The sequence below is a fragment of the Ovis aries genome, chromosome 26, assembly GCF_016772045.2.
Source record: "Ovis aries strain OAR_USU_Benz2616 breed Rambouillet chromosome 26, ARS-UI_Ramb_v3.0, whole genome shotgun sequence".
Taxonomy (NCBI): Eukaryota; Metazoa; Chordata; class Mammalia; order Artiodactyla; family Bovidae; genus Ovis; species Ovis aries.
This window is the reverse complement of record NC_056079.1, coordinates 38,693,493-38,714,247: the sequence shown is the minus strand read 5'-3', so window position 1 is coordinate 38,714,247 and position 20,755 is coordinate 38,693,493. Positions and strand designations below refer to the sequence as shown.

Sequence of the window (20,755 nt, the reverse complement as noted above, 5' to 3'; positions counted from 1 at the left end):
GCCGTCTTCTGGGAATCTGAGTGTGGAGGGCACCGACTCGGTGTGTAAATACGGCTGGGGGAGGGGGCAGGTATCCGGGGAAGCGCCGGGGGGCCGATCCCAGCCGCCGAATGCTGGGCCCGGGGGTGGGGGGCGTGGGAAGGCCGGCTTCTGGATGCCTGGACTGGGGCGATCTCCGTCTCCGGGTGGAACAGACCGTGTCCGTTGGCGTCTTGGGCGGTGACTGAGTGGTCGGGGTGGGGGGGGGGGGGAGGGAGCGCTTTCCCAGCTCCAGGAGGACCCCGCGTCCCCTGTTCCCCAGCACCCGCGGCTGCACCTTTCCCCTTCTGCAGCCCTGCCGGCCGGCCCACGCCCACCCTCCAGCCCGGCGCCTGGGAGTTCGGGGTGTTTCCGCAGCCGCGGGGTGGGAAGGGGATTCCGGGACTCCGGGGGGGGGGGGGGGGCTTGTGTGCTGCTTGGGGAGTGTCCCCGGCGCCTGGGCTTGGAGACCCGGGTCCCAGGCAGTGGGAGGACGGCGCAGGGGCCGCGGCTGCAGCGCCAGCCCCCTCCCCCGCCTCTCGCGCCTCCCCCCTGGGCGGAGCAAGCGACCCGGGGAGCCCCGAGCCCCCCGGGCGGCTCTGGAGCACTGATCCCTGAGGGGATGCGGCGAAAGGCGGGGCGCGGGGCGAGGGGGTGCGGGCCTCCGGGGAGGGGAGGCCTGGCTCCTAGACCCGGGGCCCCGGGCAGAGGGAACTCGGTCCACCTCTCTGCTCCCAGGTAGACCCTCTGGGCTGTTTCAGACGTCTTGGTGGATGAGGGAAGGCGAGCCCCTTTCCTCTTTGGCATCCAGCAATCTGGTGGGGAAGGCCACTGGGAGGAGGGTCCCTAGAGTGCTGTGAAGAAGGGGAGCCCCCCTCACCCCGCGGCCCCGCGGAGGCCGTTGGGGAACTCTCTAGGCTATCAAAGGCCTGGCAGCTCCTGGTTTAACCCTTCCTCTCTGAGGAGTGCACGCCCCTCTCAAAGTGGCGCCTTTGGCTGAGACTCCGGTCCCGGGTCGCTTCCTCCCGGCTGCAGAGAAGAGGGGTTTGAATATTGCCTGGGTCTGGAGCGCCCCGAAACCCTCGGGTCGTTCCTAAGCAGCTCTCCCACGTACAGGCGCGGAGGGGGACCCTCGTCTCGTCCCTGCGGTTCCCCTGCAGACATTTCTGGATCCGAGCTAAGAGAAAGCAGAGCTCCGCGCAGACCCCTCTTTTGGGCCCCAGGCTTTGCAGACCCTTCTGGAAGAGACTCCTCCTCAGGGAGGAGTTCTGAGTTGGGTCATTCCCTTCCATCCAGAGTCCCCCTGTGGCCGCGCGCTCCCTGCCTCCGGAAGGCAAGCTCCAGAGCCCCAAGCAGCTGTCGGGGGCGGAGGAGGAGGGGATGCCCTGGGACCGGGCTGGGGTGCAGCTTCTGAGCGCCAAAGCCACACCCCACAGGCCCGCTTTGGTCTCTTCCGAATTCCCCGGCTGGTCAGGTAGGATCCTAGAATTAAGTCCCTCGCTCAAGCTCACCATTGAGCTTTTGACTCCCAGGACCTGCTTCTCGCTGGATGCTTATGGCCTGGTTTGTGTTCTGCCCCCTTGCTTTGCTTGTAGAAAGAGACGGAACATGTCCTTTGGTTGCTGTGGGTCTTGTGGCGGGCAGGCTTTTCCTAGTTGCAGGAGAACAGGGCTTCCCTCCCAAGGTGCCGGGTCCCTGGAGCCCTCAGGCTTCAGAAGTTGCGGCGCCGGGCTCAGTTGTTCCCTGTCATGTGGAATCCTCCTGGACCAGGGAGAGAACCCGTGTCCCCCATGTTGGCAGCCAGATTCTCAACCCCTGGGCCACCAGGAAAGTCCAACTGCTGACGGAGGACTTAAAATTCGCACCAAGGTGCTTGTGCAGGTTGCTGGGGAGCTCTTCTGAGAGGCCAGGTAGCAGGGACAATGGTCCACACTGGCCTTTACCCTGTGCCAGGCTCTGATGGTTTCCTGGGCACAGCCCTGCTCACAACCCTGGAGGAGAGTTATTTTGAAAACCAAGCGGTGGAGAAAGTAATCGGTTTGCTCCTTGTCACCCAGCCAGTAAGTAGCTGGACAGGTTAGTTTTGGGTGGAGGACAGTTGGTGTGTCCCTGCTTTGAGCCCCACTTGTTCCCAAAGATCCTTTGGCCACAGGACGTGGGTGAGGCCCTAGTCTTCTACTTCAACCCGGAGCCGTGTGGGCAGTGCCATGCTGGCCTGTGAGGCTCCTGGGGCTGTGACACTGATCGGTCCCTTGGGGCGTACCTCGGCAGGGTGGGATCCTGGCTCTGAAGCAGATTTAGGGAGTTGGCCACCGGCACTGGACTTCTTTTCTGATTCTTTTGGAGAGTGTGCGTGGTAAGTCGCTTCAGTCATGTCTGCCTCTTTGCGACCCCATGGACTGTAGCCCGCCAGGCTCCTCTGCCCATGGCATTCTCCAGGCAGGAATATTGGAATGGGTGGCCATGCCCTCCTCCAGGGATCTTCCAGACCCAAGGATCGAACCCGTGTCTCTTATGTCTCCTGCATTGGCAGGCAGGTCTTTACCACTGGGAAGTGCCACCTGGGAAGCCCCTTTGTAAAAGTGAGGAGATACGGAAGGGGGGATATGAGTGTGAGCAGGGTCTGATCTAGAGACACAAATTGTAGGCACTGGATTCTGCAAGAGTCTATTTCTCATGACTGAGTCACAGAATATCAGAGCGAGAGCCTTCTCAGATCTGTCCCTCCCAGCCCAGAGGCGGAAGGATATTCCCTGATGAAGGTCATTTTGGTGTGTTTCTAGCACCGCGAGTACTAGAACCACTGTCTTCTGACCCTTGGTTGAAATAGCCCATGTTGGTGCACGCATGCATTGGGTTCACTGCGGTTGTTTCTCAGCACCTTAAAATTAATTTGTGAAAAATTGATTAGGGGAAAACTGTATTTAAAAAGTACAGCTCTTCGCTAATTTGGCATAAATGCCTCCATCTGCATAACCAGAAAAAAGCCACGATTGTAGAGTGGTTAAACCACCACAAATGTATGTCTTTTGCCAAAAATGCAGTAGACCATTTATAAATCTTCTGGTAAAAGACTAACTGTGCAGCCTTTTCAATAATTCTAAAGAAAATTAAAGGCATTCTCAGTCATTTTAGCCAGGTCCTTCTGTCCAGTGGAGTGGGTATGTCTTCCCCCACCCGCTGGTATTTGTGAAAATAAGAGAAAATGTCGGACCTCAGAGGGAAAAATCCTTTTGCGTCCTATGAAGCGATTTGGTATTATTCCTCTTGGATTTCTGATCATTGGTTTCTGATTTCTGATCCTAAACTTTAGGCTGCTGTCAACTTGAGGCAAAAACCACATCTTTCTGGTGGACATATCTGGGGCTCAGAAATAGACATACTTGGGGCTCAGAAATGGGAAATTATTCTTTGCCATGTCTCACTCACTGAGCCCTTTTAACAAAGGGGACTTTCTCTAGCAGTTTGGGCATTCCTTATGCCCCTCGGTGTTCTTGTAGGACAGAATTCTGATTCCTAAGAACATCCCCTGTCTTCTCCCCTGCAGCTACAGTATCAAGATGCTCTTCCCCTGGAGCTGAATCAACAAAAAGTAAACAGAGAGGAAATTGGGAAAGCCTGTTTCTCAGAGTCACACTGAGGCGGGGGAGGTAAGAGTTGCAGGCAGATGGTGGAGATTTGGTGCCTTTTATGTCCCCTGGAACCAGCTTTGCACCCCCCGTTGCTGTGACAAGCCAGGGTGGAGGCCCTTGGGCAGCAAGGACAGCCATGTGGGGGTGAGGCAGGGGTGGGGGGATGGACAGAGGCTTCGGAGACAGAGGGCTTTGGTGGGCCCTGCCCGATGCTGTCCTTCCGGCCTTCCCTCCTGCCCATCTCCTCAGTCCGCCCTTAGGGCTGGTCTGACTGATCTGAATCCCAGAGTCCGCTGTTACCTCAAGGGAAGCATTCGCTTTCTAGAGAGTTCATTAGAAACACATATTGTTTTTACTATAAGTAGGGAAAAGTATGCCGCGATGTCCGCAGGGAGCGCCCTGAACCTCAAATCATCCCAGAAGGGTGATCTTCTGAAGGAGGGGCAGCTGCTGTAGCTGGATTCCCGCAGTGTTGGAGCAGTGGCATTGAAATCAGGCGCGACAGCCTCCCAGAGAAGGGGTCTCTTTCAGGAACCACAGGAGGCAGACGCTGCTCACCCCTGGGCGGACATCCTGGTTTCCAGTTCCTCGCTTTTCAGGCGTGCCAGGGGAGTTCCTTGTCTCTTTGTCCCGCGTATGTGGTCCACATCCCCTCTGCTAACTCACGCACTCACTGCCCGAGGCCCACACAGCGCTTCTACAGGGACAGCTCATTGGGGGTATAGTTATCTTAAACCATATAAACACAAGTTTGTTGACAGAATAACTATTATTATTGAGCAATATGCTCTGGGAAGAGGTCATGAAACACATGAACCTTTTTACTTGGAACACAACGAGTAACTATTTTTACACAATACATAGTAAGAATTAAAATTCTCAGTGTTGGTGAGATAGTTAAAAATAAGAGAATCAAGAACCACAGCATCTGAATTTGACCTGTTTTTATTAGCAAGAGAATCCGAATAATAAGGATCTGTGGAATGTGAAGGTGATGACGGGGGAAAATAAGGAAAAGAAAATATAGCCAGGTAGAACCTGAGAAGCTATTTCTTCGTTGGCTTTATTTTAAATAAAAATATAATATCTTAATCTAGATTTAAATAATCCACAGATTATTTAGATTTAAATAATCTAAATATCTTCAGATTGTGGCGTGATGAGCTTTATCCTACAAGTGGTTGGGAGCCATAACGGCAGCTCTTAGGTCTGACATACTGGTATATACCTATCTGTGCTTTGTAAAAGCTTGGTGAATTAATGCATCACAACATGAGGAGATGGCCATTTGAGGTAAGAATGAAGTCTGCAGCCTTCTCCATACCCGACAAGTTTGGACTCTATTTTCCCAAAGTCAGTAAGTTAAGGGTAAGGACTGTATAATATTTAAATTTAAAAAAAAATATGAATTAAATATTGAAAAGGGCTTCCCAGGTGTTGCCAGTGGTAAAGAACCCACCTGCCAATGCAGGAGACTTAAGAGACGCAGGTTCGATCCCTGGGTTGGGAAGATCTCCTGGAGGAGGGCCTGGCAACCCACTCCAGTAATCCTACCTGGAGACTCCCATGGACAGAAGAGCCTGGTGGGCTACAGTCCATAGGGTCGCACAGAGTTGGACACGACTGAAGTGACTTAGCATGCATGCATGTACAGAAAAAGAACCACTCTGATAAAGACTTTTTTTCTTTTGGAGGATAAATTAACAGATATTATAAAATTTATGGTTTCAATTTCTCCTAAACTCTCTGAGCTGCTTTTTATATTAATACTTGTCCAGGGACAGGTTTTGAAAAAAGGATTGGAGACAGTGTTTGAAAAAGGATTCGTGCCTTTTAGTAGAAGTAAAATGGGAACAAATATAAAAAATAAAAAAATATAATATTGTGAGTCACTTTTAAGCATGGAGTAACACAAATCTAGATCGGTTCCTTTTTTCTTTTTTCCTGCCTTCTTTCCCTCTTCTTCTTTTCTTTAGATCATTGATAGACTTTTCAGTCTGCATATAAGTCAGTCCCTTGCTGGGGGAGATGGCTGTTTCAGGACACAAATTTCCCCTGGTGGGAGGAGGAAGAAGGCACCAGGGCCCTTGTATATTTGTCCAGAGCTATAGCACAAAGGTCCTTAAGTCACTGACTTCTCCTCGAGTCTGCCCTCAGTTCTGATCTAGAAAAGCAGTGCTTGTATAGGCCTGCATACAGAGGGCTCACCCGGGTAGCAGTGACTAAGCAGGATCCTTTGTGTGGCTACACTGGGAATTTATGCTCTGCGAGGAATCCTGGCCCCAGCTTGCTGACCTTCCCTAGACATCTGGTCATGAGGGATTATCAAGCAGGAATGCTTGCCATCCTTTCTACAGAGTACATTTAAGCTTGGGTTGTCAGAGTTATAGCATCTCCTGCCGTGGAGTGTTTGAGACTCATTTATTTGGGTGGGCAGTCTGTTTTTTAGTTGCTTCTCAAAAGCATTTCCTATCAACAGAATGAATACCCTGCCCCAGTGAAAGATAGTAGGCAGACCCTTGGTGCACAAATCATCTGCTACAAAACCTATGAAAAAAGGAAGGCTGAGGGCCCGCTGGGTCAGGAGGCCCAGGAGAGAGGTCCTGGAGAAGCATTGGAGGAGGGGGTAGGAGACAACGGGGGTGGGAGGGGGCAAGCATCAGGGTAAATGGACCACCCAAAGGAAGAGGGCCCAGCGATCAGCAGAGGAAGATGAACAGATACTTGGTTTAAGCCAAACCCAACGGATAAAGAAAGGCATAAAAATAAGAGAAGATGAAGAAAACTAATGGGAATGCTCAAGGCCTGGAGAGGAGGTGCGCAAGCTGTCAGGGTGCGCCTGCGTAATTCCTCAAGGTCTGGATCAACTTAGTGGCAGGCTGAGAGCTCACCCAGAGGTCAGAATTTCTTTCCCATGTCCTCTGTCCTTGGCGAAGGTGGCTTCTGCAACACCAGGCCAAAGCCTCTTAATCTTATTTATGCCATGGTGCCCTTTGGCGGTCTGACAAGTATAGGGACCCTAGAATGATGCGTTTCAACGTACACATTGCAATACGTAAGATTATAACACAAATCTTATTGAGACCATTTTTCATGCTACATAAACCACTGTGACCTACTAGCATCAGTGTAACAAGATCGGACACAGACCAATAATTGGGTGAGCGTGATGCTGCCTTGGGAAACTGCAGGCCTGAACCATGATAGGAAAACGTCCCATTAGTATGTTTGGGTGACAGCGTCGCTGGTAAGCGTACTCCGCCTAAAGTTTGTGGCTTGCATTTATAGGAGAATGAAATGCTACATTGTAGCTTGTTGGGAAGCACATTCATGACTGTTGTCCTATTCAAGTTCATGGATTCTTGGAATTCTGTTGATAGATGCCTTGGAGAAGTCTGTGGCTAGGGTGACCACAGACGATCGGGTACTTTCGAGAAAGAAAGGGAGCCTAGTTGTTGCTGTACAAAGTGGGTGTGAATTGGGATGGGCCTGGGCAAATGGTAACAGAAGGTCCCTCCTCTGCTATCCACCACTTCCCTGGTGGCTCAGATGGTAAAGTGTCTGCCTGCAACATGGGGGACCTGGGTTCGATCCCTGGGTTGGGAAGATCCCCTGGAGAAGGAAATGGCAACCTACTCCAGTTCTCTTGCCTGGAGAATCACATGGACAGAGGAGCCTGGTGGGCTACAGTCCATGGGGTTGCAAAGAGTCGGACATGATTGAGCAGCTTCACTTTCTTTCTTTTCTTTCTTTCAGCTGCCATCACCTCCCCAGGGTCTCTCTTCCCAGATCAGTTTTCCCTTCTCTGGCCCAAGGGATTGTCATTATCTGCCCTATTCCCAGGGGTCACGGTGGTGGCTACTGATGGGCTTTGGGAAGTGGAGAACAACTCTAGCTGAAAGAAGCCACGAGGCAGGCCGCAGCCAGGCTGGAGGAAGCCTTTGTAAGGACTGGACAATGGGCTTCCTTGGAATAGCTGCAGCCTCTGGGTCCTGGCTAGGTGAACGCTGGCCTGCATTTCAGTTCCCGATTGCTGCCTTGGCCAGATGTCCTGAAGCCTTGGCCAATTTCACTTGAAGCGAGGCTGAATTATTAGACTACGGTGCAATTCAGCAGAAAGTTTCACCTTCTCCAACAATCTTCTTTTTTTTTTTTCTCCAAAGCAGAGCTGCCACAATGGCTTTGCAAGGTTCACTTCCTGTCCCTGCCCATCTTACTTACCAGGAAATGGCCTCAGTGCAGGCAGGTGGAGGGAGGCCCTGTGGGAAGAGGCCAGGACCTGGAGAGTTCTTAGACTGGATCATAAGACTTCGAGTGAGGGAGGTGGACCGAGGTCACAGCGTGTTCCCTGAGCAGATGGCTCGTGTTGTCCTGTGCTGGGGGAAGTGACAGCAGGTCCCTGTTTCTGGAGATTGCCTTGTGTCTGTCTGTTCCAGCTGGTGAAGTGGAACCAGCTCGGTAGAAAAAAAAAAAGACTCTTCTAAGAAAACCTTTGACTCTGCAGGGGGTACACAGCATCTCAGAAACATCGTCTTTATGTGTACGTGGATTATTCGATAGGAGAAGGCAATGGCACCCCACTCCAGTCCTCTTGCCTGGAAAATCCCATGGACAGAGGAGCCTGGTAGGCTGCAGTCCATGGGGTCCCGAAGAGTCCGACACGACTGAGCGACTTGACTTTCACTTTTCACTTTCCTGCATTGGAGAAGGAAATGGCAACCCACTCCAGGGTTCTTGCCTGGAGAATCCCAGGGATGGCGGAGCCTGGTGGGCTGCCATCTATGGGGTCGCACAGAGTCGGACATGACTGAAGTGACTCAGCAGCAGCAGAGTATTAGACCGGGAGCGGGGCAGCTGGCTCTCGGTCCAGCTTTGGACCTTACCAGCTCGGGGTCTTTGGGCTGGCTAAGACGACTGCCTTTTGCTCTCCTTCCTCTGTGAGGGGGTGTTTGGGAGCCAGCTGGTTTCTAAAGCCCCTTCCAGCACTGTAGTCTGCACTGTGTCGTTTATACTCTCCAGACCAGGCTCCCTCTGTAAGATGGTTCTGGCTCATTGCTTTGGGCCGCCTTCCTTAGGTAGCACAGATCCAGCAGTGACAGGTGGAGACTCTCCAGCACCCCGAGGGGCTGCGACTCCAGTGAGGGGATGGAGGAGAGGAAGCCAGGGACAGGGATGGAGCCGGGAAGGAGTGGGACGGTTGATAACTGTTCTCGAAACAAGAGTCATTGCTCAGGAGAGACAGAGGAGGAGCTCCTGAAGTGTGTGCTCATCTGCGTCTAACCCTTCATAACCGTGGTGTCACGTCTTTCCCTGCTGAAAACGGCTCAGGTGCTCCGGGTTGCCTCTAGAAGAAGTAGATCCTTATGATGCTTTCTGTGGGTCCTCCCTCACCTGCCTGTGTCTTCAGCTGGCATTTTCCATTTCTGTACCCTGAGGCATTCAAGCTGGTGTGCTCCTACTACTTAGTACTAGATAGTAAGTGTGTTAGGCTTCACACCTCTTCTCTCAAGCTCTGCACTGGGTGGGGTCATACGGTAGCTTGCCGTCAGCTGTGGTCAGCCAGCTACACCCCAGAAACTGACTGCCATTCTAAAGCAGGGCAGTCTTTCCGGAGAGTCTACTGTTAAAAATGACTAGCTCACACCACACCCCTGCCCCCACCCGAAGACTACAGTTCCTGCCACGAAAATGCCTCCATCTGCTGTTACCAACTCCTGACAGCTCATCTGTCTTTCTTTCCTTCTCTCTTGCTTTCCCTTCTTCTTTCCCTCCCTTCCTTCTATCTAAGTGTCCATGCAATCCACCTTCTCATCCAGAGGTCGCCAGACTCCATTCTCTTGCCTCTTCTGCTGCGTAACGGTTGAGTCAGGAAATCTGGGAGGCTGTCCTAACTTTTAACATTTAACACACCCCGGTTTTCTCTACATCAAATGGGTATAACTGGTCGTCGTGAGGCTAAAGTGAGTTAGTATGCATAAGGCACCTTGAATAGTCTCTGATGCATGGTAAGTCTTTGATTTTAGTGTCGATCACCACCTTGGGGATTGCTTGCTCTGTACCCAAGGACTGAATAGTGCACGTATGGTCCAATAAAACAAGCACAGGAAACTGTCAGAGAGACTTAAACAAAGCCCGGTTAGCTCTTCCAGGCATATCGGAATGGACTTTAAGGAGCCAGGGGCATTTGAAGCGAATCTAAAAAGGACATGATAAAAACCCGTGTGACTGGCAAGACAGGTGGCAGCCTCTCAGGAGAAGGAGGGTCCCGTGACCAGAGGCGCCGAAGAGAGAGCAGCACAGTGTGTGAGGCTTTGTGTGGCTGAGTGTGAGCCGGTGGGATGAGTAGGGCTTTGATCATATCTGGGTTATGGGCGGAGTGCCTCGAGGTCTCCTCTTAGCCCTGCCTTCCTGTTGCCCGCAGCAGCACAGGTCTAAGCTTTGGATTTTCCAAAAAAAAGCAGACTTCTGGATTCACATGCAAAAGCTCCTAATGTTTAATGGTAGAACTAATTCAATTTAAAACATAAGCAAAATAAACAAAGCAAAGCATATCCAGAGGCTGTATCCAATCTCCTGTAAGAGATGGTGACTCCAGATCCCCAAACTGTGCCCCGAAAAGGTTGCAGTTGAACACTGGACCCAATTTTGAATGTGGTTCTGACAGTCACATCCCTGGTGGTTCAGCTGGTAAAGAGTCTGCCATCAGTGCAGGAGACCCGGGTTCAGTCCCTGGGTCGGGAAGATTCCCTGGGGAAGGGAATGGCGCTTCACTCCAGTATTCAAGCCTGGATAGTTCCACGGACAGAGGAGCCTGGAGGGCTAGAGTCTATGGGGTCGCAAGGAGTCCGACAGGACTGAGTGGCTAACACCGAGAGTCGCTATGTGGCCACAGGTGAGAGACCCTCAAGGTCTCGGAGCTCTGGTTCTCTGCCACGTGGCTCTGCTGTTTCTTATCCTACTGGCCTTGCAGTGAGGAACCTTTTGGACTACGGAGATAAAAGCCCTTGCAAAGTACCAGACACGGGTTAGAGTTGGGCCTGGGGCCCTGCGTGCTGTGGGCAGAGCCCCGCCCTCAGTACCCCCAAGCCTGATCCCATCTCATTCATCCAGAGCTTGCTGGGTATCCTCACCTGCCTTTTTAATTTTAACGATTGATGGGGGAAGAGAAATGTAGGAGTGTTTTTTCTCCATTCTGTTAAAAACTTCGCAAGGAGCTTGACATGCCATTTGGAAAGGCTGGATGTCACAGATCCAGCTGAGAGCTATTCATTGCTTCTGCTTGGATTCAAGAGTGTGGGGAAGAGGGGGCACGCGGCCTGCACGCCGTGTGTGGTGACTGTTCCTTCGAGGTGCAGTCAGCCCTGCGAGGTGTCAGTCGGGGTCATGCCAGGATCTGCACTTACACGTGTGCCGTTTCCTCTCTTTCGAGTCCTTTCGATTCCAGGTTGGCTTTGGCAACGTAGGCTTTTACGGAAATGATCATACCTTAAGAGGAGAGTAGAATTATTTCTAGCTGAGGGAGCTTGGTGGATGCTGGCTTCTGTACAGTAGAGAGGTAGACAGGCCCCCAGCCTACTTCATCAGGCCTGGTGAAAAGCACTCTGTCACTGCAGCTTTGTGAAAACTGGCTTTCCTGGTGGTCCCAGATGGTAAAGAATCTGCCTGCAACGCGGAAGCCCCAGGTTCTATCCCTGGGTCAGGAAGATCCCATGGAGGAGGGCATGGCAGCCCACTCCAGTATCCTTGCCTGGAAAATTCCATGGACAGAGGAGCCTCGTGGGCTACACTCCATGGGATCACAAAGAGTCGGACACGACTGAGCAACTAACACTTTCTTTTCAGGCTGATTATATGCCTTGAATCCTGTTGTTACTCCAAATCTGTGTTATCTATATTCAATTTCGTGGCATTTCCTAATTGAACTTGATCAGGAGACACTTCAGAGTTGCAGGTGGGCCCTGAAGTCAGGACAGCTGTCTTTGAAAATTGTATCAGAGCTAGATTCTGGCCCCACTGCAGAACACTGCCACCTCCACTCCGGGAGCTGACCTGTGCCTTGGTCTGCCTCAGTCTCCAAGCTCTAAGCCACCTGGGCCCTCAGGACTGAGGTGTCTGATGCCACTGTGGCTCTCACCCCCTGTCGGTGCCTCTTCCTCACCAACCTCTGCGGGAGGCCAAGGGCTTACTCTTCCGAGGTGGATATGAAACCCTTGCATGCGTGTGTGCATGCTAAGTCGCTTCAGTGTGTCTGACTCTGCGACCCCATGGACTGTAGCCTGCCAGGCTCCTCTGTCCATGGGATTTTCCAGGCAGGAATATTGGAGTGGGTTGCCATTTCTTCCGGAGAAGGCAATGGCACCCCACTCCAGCACTCTTGCCTGGAAAATCCCATGGACAAAGGAGCCTGGTGGGTGGCAGTCCATGGGGTCGCTAAGAGTCGGACACGACTGAGTGACTTCCCTTTCACTTTTCACTCTCATGCATTGGAAAAGGCAATGGCAACCCACTCCAGTCGCATCTCTTACATCTCCTGCATGGGCAAGCGGGTTCTTTACCACCAGCATCACCTGGGAAGCCCTACGAAACACTTAGGTCTATAGAAATTAACATTATGGGTCAAATAGCATATTTACTGTGAAGGAGATGTTGGAGCCACAACCCCTAATGTGATGTTGTTTGGAGATGGGACCTCTGGGTGGTGATTAAGGTTGCGAGAGGTCAGGAGGATGGGGCCAGACAGTGAGAGTTCGCTTCCTCTCTTTCCACGGACATACACCCAGGAAGGGCCACGTGAGCATACAGGAAGAACAGGGTCTTCTGTGACCCAAGGAGAGGGCCCTCACCAGACACTGCCCATGCTGGCATGTGATCTTGGACTTCCAGTCGCCAAAACTGGGAGAAACAAAATTCCTGTTGCAACCCAGTCTATGGTAGGAGGTTGCTATAGATTAGCCTGGTACCTAGCCACTTTGTGAAACATCTCTGGGAAAAGATGTGCCTTCTTCATAGCATGGTATCTCCTGCTCACTGCCAGCTTGGCGCTTAGTAGGCATGCAGTAACTTCTTGTCGAATGAAAGAATGAATGAACACTGCTGAATGAAGCGGGAGACGTTCAGTTGATAAACGAACATTTGGAAAACAGGTCATTTGAGTGTTGGAAATTTCCTGCAATTGTGGTTTTGGAGATGAAGGAAAAATAATTCTTGTAGAGAAGAAGCTGTGAGTAGTCTGAGTTGTTTCCTTGTTCACCCCACACAAGGTCTCCTGGACCGATTCTCCATAAGAAAATGCTGAGTTAAGCTGCTGACCTACCAACACATCATTACCTTTAGTTTAGTCAAGTAACAAAGAAAGATCATTTTAGGACCTCAAAATTGGAAAGGACTTCCAAGGTCCTTTTTCACTGTAAATACCCAGTGGGCAGATTGTCATAGAAGGATGTGAATTTTTTCTGAGAACACGATGGCTCTTGGGGTCTTTCTTGTTCCTCCGGGAGATTCCCTCAGACGCTAGGAGGACTTTGCTCCACGGCTTTTGCCACTTGAGAATGGAGATGCTAGCTCCTCAAGACGCTCTTCATCTTTATTCATATCTGGGTGCAGATGAGTTCACAGTGTGTGGGTGTGGGATTGGAAGAGTCTGACGTGCTTAGGTAACAGTTGGCGTGTCAGTTGTGTAATGAAGACTATGTATTGACAATGTTGAATTGTAGGCTGAATCTTGGTTTTGGTGTTTAAAAAAAAAGAAGAATAAAATTTCTAAAAGCAACACCATCGTTTTTAAGCCAGGGGTGTTTCTAAATGTTGGGACAACACAGCTGAGAAATGTGGGTTTCCAGCATGCATCGCTTTCTTCTGCCCAGCCTGGTTTGACTGTGGAAGTCCCACTCAACTTTCTTTTGAATTGGAAGGTGCTGTACTGCTTCTAAATATACATTCATGTTGTACTCAACCGATGAAGGGAAGTAGCTTCAGAAATAACAGGTAAAATTTTAATTCACTTTTCATATTGAGGGTGGAAGAGCCAGCTGGTTTCTAAGAACAATTAATGGCATTTTACTGAATTACTAGGAAGTTACTGTTTGCTCCACAGGTTCCAAAATCTCTCAGTCATCGTCAGCTTCCAGGGCTTTCTCAGGTGAAGCTGTGCACCATCGCTTCTGTATACAGCCACGTTCCTTTCTCTGCCTTTGCTGTGTGCTGGCAGGAATAGGGACTGAAATACAGAGAGACTTCCTGCTACTCATTTGTGGGCCGAGAAGGCAGTGTGAGGATGATCCTGATGGGCGCTAGGTAACACTGTGGATTCTCCCAGAAGCAGGTGCCCTGAGTTAAAAACACATGGGGTACTGGAGTCCTGTAAGTCTTGGTTAAGGGGGTTTTAACTTTTTTTCCTGCTATGTATTCTTTTGGCTGTCTAGTGAAAGCTATGTATCACTTACTATTTTTTTTTTACATTTTATTTTGTTTAAATAAAATTTAAAATACTAATAAATATTAATGTTAACATTAATAATTTTATTTGTTTAAATAAAATGTAAAAAAAGTCAAAATGTAAAAGGTATTTAGAATTACTAAGAACAAAAAAAAATACAGAAACAAACTGATTTTCACAGAACTTACAACCTTATGCATGGTCTATATTGCTGCCCAATCTGTCACCATATTTTAAAAATTACTTTAAATAACACACTTTAATAGTTAGCTTAACCATCAGATGTGTTTGAATTTGCCTGGTAAAGACTTGTAGCTGACTCACCTATCATATTGCAAGAAACAATGCTAACTTATAAAGAGTTACAAATTCTCATTTTTGCAAAACTCTAACAAATAATTTAAATAGCTGATTTCTTCCCGTGCATCCATGAAGGACAAGCAAGTGTAGACAGGTAAGACCATAAAGCATGTTCCGTGACTGGATCGCCAGGTGGAAAATGAACCTTATCCACAATGACCAGATTAGAAATTGACCAAGAGTTGCCTCTGTGTTATGAGGTGCTATGCACGTGTGCATGCTGGGTCGCTTCAGGCGTGCCCGACTCTTTGTAGCCCTGTGGAGTGTTGCTCGCCAGGCTCCTCTGTCCATGACATTCTCCAGGCGAGAAAACTGGAATGTGTCATCATGCTTTTCTCCAGGGGATCTTTCCGACCCAGGGATCTAACCCACATCTCTCAAGTCTCCTGCACTGGCAAGTGGGTTCTTCACCACTAGCGCCACCTGGGAAGCCCATGAGGTGCTATAGTCACGAAGAATTAACTACCATAAAGTTATGATGTGCATAAATCATATTTCAGGATTTCTGAAATAATTGTGTTGTGATGAGAAAAAAAAAGCTGTGATTTTTATTGCTGATATCATAGGTCCTGATAATAGTAATGTAGTTTGTTGCTTGCCTTGAAATTTGAAGTAAGGTGATGTGAAAGTCACTCAGTCATTTCCAACTTTTTGTGACCCATTGACTATACACTCCATGGAATTCTCCAGGCCAGAATACTGGAGTGGGTAGCTCTTCCCTTCTCCAGGGGATCTTCCCAACCTAGGGATCGAACCCAGGTCTCCCACATTGCAGGCAGATTCTTTACCAGCTGAGCTATTAGGGAAGCCCAGAAATTTGAAGGATATGCTAAATTTCAGCTGGAAATCAGTGGAGAAAAAAAAAAAATCCGAAAGACCTTCCACGATTGTGGATCCCTTTTCTTCTAGCCACAGCTGTAATATTGAGGAGTGCTGGGTGGACCCTGAGTGAGAAACCTCTGTCTCAAGGTGTGAGTAAACACCTGATAACAAACACAGCAGTTTTCGGATGGATGAGACCTGTTAGAAGGAATTTTTAAAAGAATGTCGTTTTCTGTTGGTAGTTTATTTAGCAAACATGCCAGAATTTAACCTAAGGAGTGGTTGGCCTTGTAACTGGTCCCTTTGGAAAGAGATGCCATTGATTTTATTTAAAATAGTGTTGCGTCTTCTTTGAGAGCCAGTAGTATAATATTTTGAATATTCTTATCAATGCTAGTTCTTGAACTATTTGGGCTGGTTTAAAATAAGCCAAAGTCATTTGAAAGGAATGCTGCTGGAGGTAGAGGGTGCTCAAGGTGTGTAGACGCCAGACTGCGAGTTGAAAATCCCAAGGCTTCTTTTCCGAAGGGACTTGTCAGCTTCCCTGAAGGCTGCTCCATCATGGGTGGAGGTGGGGTAGAGGTGAGATCCAGAAAAGATTGAGTTTCCAAAATGGTAGCATCTTTGGATTTCAGTCTGTGGTCCTCTGGAATGACAACTTTATACAAGCCTTTCTCTCTATACAGTAATGTTCCAAGATGGTTTAAAAATATTCAGTGACAACATTTGGGGTCACAGTTTACACAATCTTGACTGCACTGAACCGTCCAATATGAACATAATGCTAGCTACTTACTTAATTTCAGCTTCCCAGTAGCTACACTCCACATCTGAAAAGAAAAAGGTGAAATTAGTTTTAATAATTTATTTCACTTAAACCCAATATCTCCAAAATTATCATTTAAACATAAAACCAAATTAAAATGTATTAAACATTTTTCACACCGAGTCTTTGAAATTTCATGTGTATTTTATACCCCGCAGCCCATTGCATTTTGGACACTGAATTTTCATCAGACTTATTTGACCTACATTTACATTTCATAAAATGTACTGTTGAAAACCAGATTTGCATATCCAAGTTGTTTCAAATATACCTAAACATCTTCCAATAACTGAATAGGTATTAGTTTTTGAGTTTTAAATAAATCACAATTGAAATTCAGCCTTTGGCTTCTCAGTCTTGCCATTTCAAGCGCTGGAAGCTGGTTACCATACTAGATGCTGCAGATCCAGATTATACGGAGCACCGTTGGAGAGGGGTCCCTAGACACAGAGCCCACAGGGAAAACTTGGTGGGAAAACTACAGAGAGAGCCTTGTCCTTCCGATTCTTTGCTCTTTCTGTGAATCTGTTCTATTCATCTTTTTCTTAATCTAGTATTTTTCCAAAAGCTCCTGATCATTTTTCTAGGATCTCTCTTGTAACCAAAGGAGACTAGTGGTCACCTACATCTGGGGACAACCCACGCCTGTACCCTGTGCTTCCTAGGAGGAAGGTTCAGGGGTGGGGCAGGTGCCAGGGAGACCTCTGCCGCAGGGTCTCAAGACTGAGAGTCTAGTTCCTGACTCTATGCCCTGATGCCTCTGTCTGTCGAGGTACCTCTGATTCTGATTCTGAGAAATTGGGTGGAGCCCAGGAAACTGCATTTTTATCAAGTCTTCCTCGCTCTCCCTACCTTCGCCCACCAAGTGATTCAGAACAGCTTCGTCCAAGAACTGCTGACCTTAGCATCCTTCCCACCGCTGTATTCTTTTTGCTGGTGGTTCAGAGGTGTGCTCTGAGGACCCTCTTCCTCAGGAGCCCTTGTGTCTCCTTAAACTGAAGAGTTGTAGGCCCTGCTCCAAACCAGCTAAATCAGAATATTTGGAAGTGTGGCACTAGGAATCTGCATTTTGAACAAGCTCCCTAAGTCATCCTTATGCCTACTAAACCTTATACAGACCCTCCTGCTTAGAAATATGGACTTCTTCAGTTCCAGCTTTTCTCACTCAGCCTTTCCCCTCATGTCTGACCTTTAGAAACACATACGCCATTTTTATTCCACCTCCCCTGTCTCAGGGTTATTTCACGAATATGCGTTTGTTCCAGGGACTGAGGAAAGAAAAATACAGACCATGAGATCCTGTCTCTGACTGTAGAGAGCTTGCAGACACGGAGGGGAGAGACAGATCTGTGGAAAACTGCGGTCACAGAGGAATTCAGGTGGAGTGCTACATAAACGTGCTGGACGCCAGGGAGAAAGTCACGCATATGCGCCTGGGCTGTGAGTTGATGAGGATGGCTTCAAAAGGGCTTCAGGACCTGTTACCAACCAGGGTTCTTGGCCTCCTCAGTCAATAAAAATTGATCAGAGGCCAGACAAGAAATTCAGGCAAGGCTTTATGGGGGTCCCTGCTGCATAGAGGGGAGTGAAAACAAGTAACAGCTTCATTTGCTCACTCCGTGACAAGGGTGAGCTGGTTCCTTCTACAGGGTGAGAGCAGGGGTGGATCCAAGGGTCGGGCTGGAGGGGTGACTTAGGTGGTTTGACCATCCCTGGGTGGTACTGAGTGCAGGGGGCAATGCGCAGTGCCCTGCTTTCGTTCCTGTCCCCAGCCCTTCACAAGTGGCACTTGGGTTCGTGGTCTCTGTGTACCTTGTTGTCCATAATTTGCCCCAACTGCTCATGCAGGCAGTTTTTAGTCTCTGATGGTTCCTTTGTATTTTGTTGCTGGAGGAGATTTTCCAGGTGGCAAGCACTGCAGCAAAGGGTCCCAGGTCCCGGGAGCCTGGCTCAGACGCAGAATTAATTGAGGAAAGCTACCATTGGGGGTTTTCCATCAGATGAAGGAAAGGGGCACCCTGATGACTCAGTATGAATTAGAAAGTGGGAAGGGGAGCTGGGCCATGGCAAATGACGTGGCCTAATGCATTCATCGCAGAAATCAGGCCTCACGGAGTCCTGGGAGAAGCTCAGCATGCCAATGTCCACAAGGGCACGGGAGGGAGCAGAGGAGAGCCACCGTGCAGGGCCCAGGGAGGGAGCCAGTGAGACCTCCAGAAAGCACAGCGCCTCCTGGTGATGGGCCTGAAGTTGCTGTAGGTCAGCAGGGCTCAGAGGGGGAAACCTGAGGTGAGGGAAGCAAGGGCCACCAGAGCCTGGGAGAACGAACTGGAGCCCCTGCCCGTGGGAGAAGCTGGAGGAGCTGAACACGCACACTCAGAACCATGGGCCACCTCCACGCTCAGCACCGGGGGAGCCTCCGCCCGGGAGCTGCCACGGGGCCATCCAGTCTGATGCTGTGGCTTCACTTCCGCTGCCGGGGTTCACACGGATTTCTGCCGTGGCCAGTCTTCACTCGCATCCCCCAGGCTAGGGAACTCCGGAGAACATGGGCAAACGAAGCAAAGTCAACACAACACAAAACCACTGCAGCTGGCTTAGGACACCTGTGTGGGGGTGGCTCCATGGAGGAAGGAAGTCGGCCGTGGGTGGGATGTCCAGCCTCAGTCAATCAGTTCGGTCGCTCAGCCGTGTCTGACTCTTTGCGACCCCACGGACTGCAGCATGCCAGGCCTCCCTGTCCATCACCAACTCCCGGAGCTTACTCAAACTCATGTTCATTGAGTTGGTGATGCCATCGAACCATCTCATCCTCAGTCGTCCCCTTCTCCTGCCTTCAATCTTTCCCAGAATCAGGGTCTTTTCAAATGAGTCAGCTCTTTGCATCAGGTGGCCAAAGTATTAGAGTTTCAGCTTCAGCATCAGTCCTTCCAATGAATATTCAGGACTGATTTCCTTTAGGATGGATTGCTTCGATCTCCTTGCAGTCCAAGGGACTCTCAAGAGTCTTCTCCAACACCACAGTTCAAAAGCACCAGCTTTGTTTATGATCCAGCTCTCACATCTATACATGACTACTGGAAAAACCATAGCTTTGACTAGATGGACCTTTGTTGGCAAAGTAATGTCTCTGTTTTTTAATATGCTGTTTAGGTTGGTCATAACTTTTCTTCCAAGCAGCAAGTGTCTTTTCATGGCTGCAGTCACAATCTGCAGTGATTTTGGAGCCCCCCCCCCCAAATAAAGTCTCTCATTGTTTCCATTGTTTCCCCATCTATTTGCCATGAAGCGATGGGACCAGATACCATGATCTTAGTTTTCAAGGCCCTGCTAAATTCACAAGGACTTTACCTCTGGGTAGCAACGGCTCATACCTTGCAGGAATAGCATGATAAACGAATGTTCTTTAAGAAAATACCTCAGGCAGTGGTTCTCAAACATTCTGGCATCAGAAACCTTTTGGACTCTCAACTCTGATGGAGGATCTCAAAGAGGTTTTGTTTACATGGATTATGTTGTCCATATTTACTGAATACTGTAAATTAGAAATTAAAACCGAGAAGTTTTAGAAATGATTACCATCACTTTATGGGAAATAGATGGGGAAACAGTGGAAACAGTGTCAGACTTTATTTTTGGGGCTCCAAAATCACTGCAGATGGTGACTGCAGCCATGAAATTAAAAGACGCTTACTCCTTGGAAGAAAAGTTATGACCAACCTAGATAATATATTCAAAAGCAGAGACATTACTTTGCTGACTAAGATCCATCTAGTCAAGGCTATGGTTTTTCCTGTAGTCATGTATGGATGTGAGAGTTGGACTGTGAAGAAGGCAGAGCGCCGAAGAATTGATGCTTTTGAACTGTGGTGTTGGAGAAGACTCTTGAGAGTCCCTTGGACTGCAAGGAGATCCAACCAGTCCATTCTGAAGGAGATCAGCCCTGGGATTTCTTTCGAAGGACTGATGCTAAAGCTGAAACTCCAGTACTTTGGCCACCTCATGCGAAGAGTTGACTCATTGGAAAAGACTCTGATGCTGGGAAGGATTGGGGGCAGGAGGAGAAGGGGACGACAGAGGATGAGATGGCTGGATGGCATCACTGACTCAATGGACATGAGTCTGAGTGAACTCTGGGAGATGGTGATAGACAGGGAGGCCTGGCGTGCTGCAATTCATGGGGTCGCAAAAGAGTCGGACATGACTGAGCGACTGAACTGAACTGAACTAATGAATTAAAACTAACAACAATAAGAACATTATATATTAGCATAAAAACAATTCTTTATGAAAAAGAATTTATTTTCCGAAACAAAAATTCTGCAAGGACAGTGGTTTCGTTTTAGGTTTCTGCACACCATGTGAATATCTGGTTCCTCCACTTGCTCCTGATTCACTGCTGTGAGAGCCCGTGGTGGACAGCCTTGGGAAAACCCCACAATCCACTTGTGACAGAGGAAGAGCAGAAAAGATGGATCGTGTCTGTAGTATTATGGAAACAGTCTGCATCATATCCACAGTCAGGTCATGTCTGCAGGAGTATGGAGAGTCTCATCCCCCTTCATCCCTGGGAAGGGTCCTGGGGGCCCACGGACCACACAGCCACTGGTGAGCAGGCAGTGTGACCAGGACACTCCGAAGGAGACCCCGTAACAGTGTGTA

The 20,755-nt window shown here is 49.2% G+C and overlaps 1 protein-coding gene across 4 annotated transcripts in view; it reads left to right on the top strand.

Annotated features, from left to right (window-relative positions):
• The window catches only part of LRRC3B (leucine rich repeat containing 3B), a 94,470-nt gene that overhangs the window by 1,349 nt on the left and 72,366 nt on the right, over window positions 1-20,755 (top strand). The window contains exon 1 of one of the 4 annotated variants that reach the window (XM_060407098.1): window positions 651-3,668. The exons of the other annotated variants lie outside the window; for them this stretch is intronic. The gene's annotated coding sequence lies outside the window, so the exon portion shown is untranslated. Of the gene's footprint in view, window positions 1-650; window positions 3,669-20,755 lie in introns of those variants that run through there. 4 annotated transcript variants of the gene reach the window in all.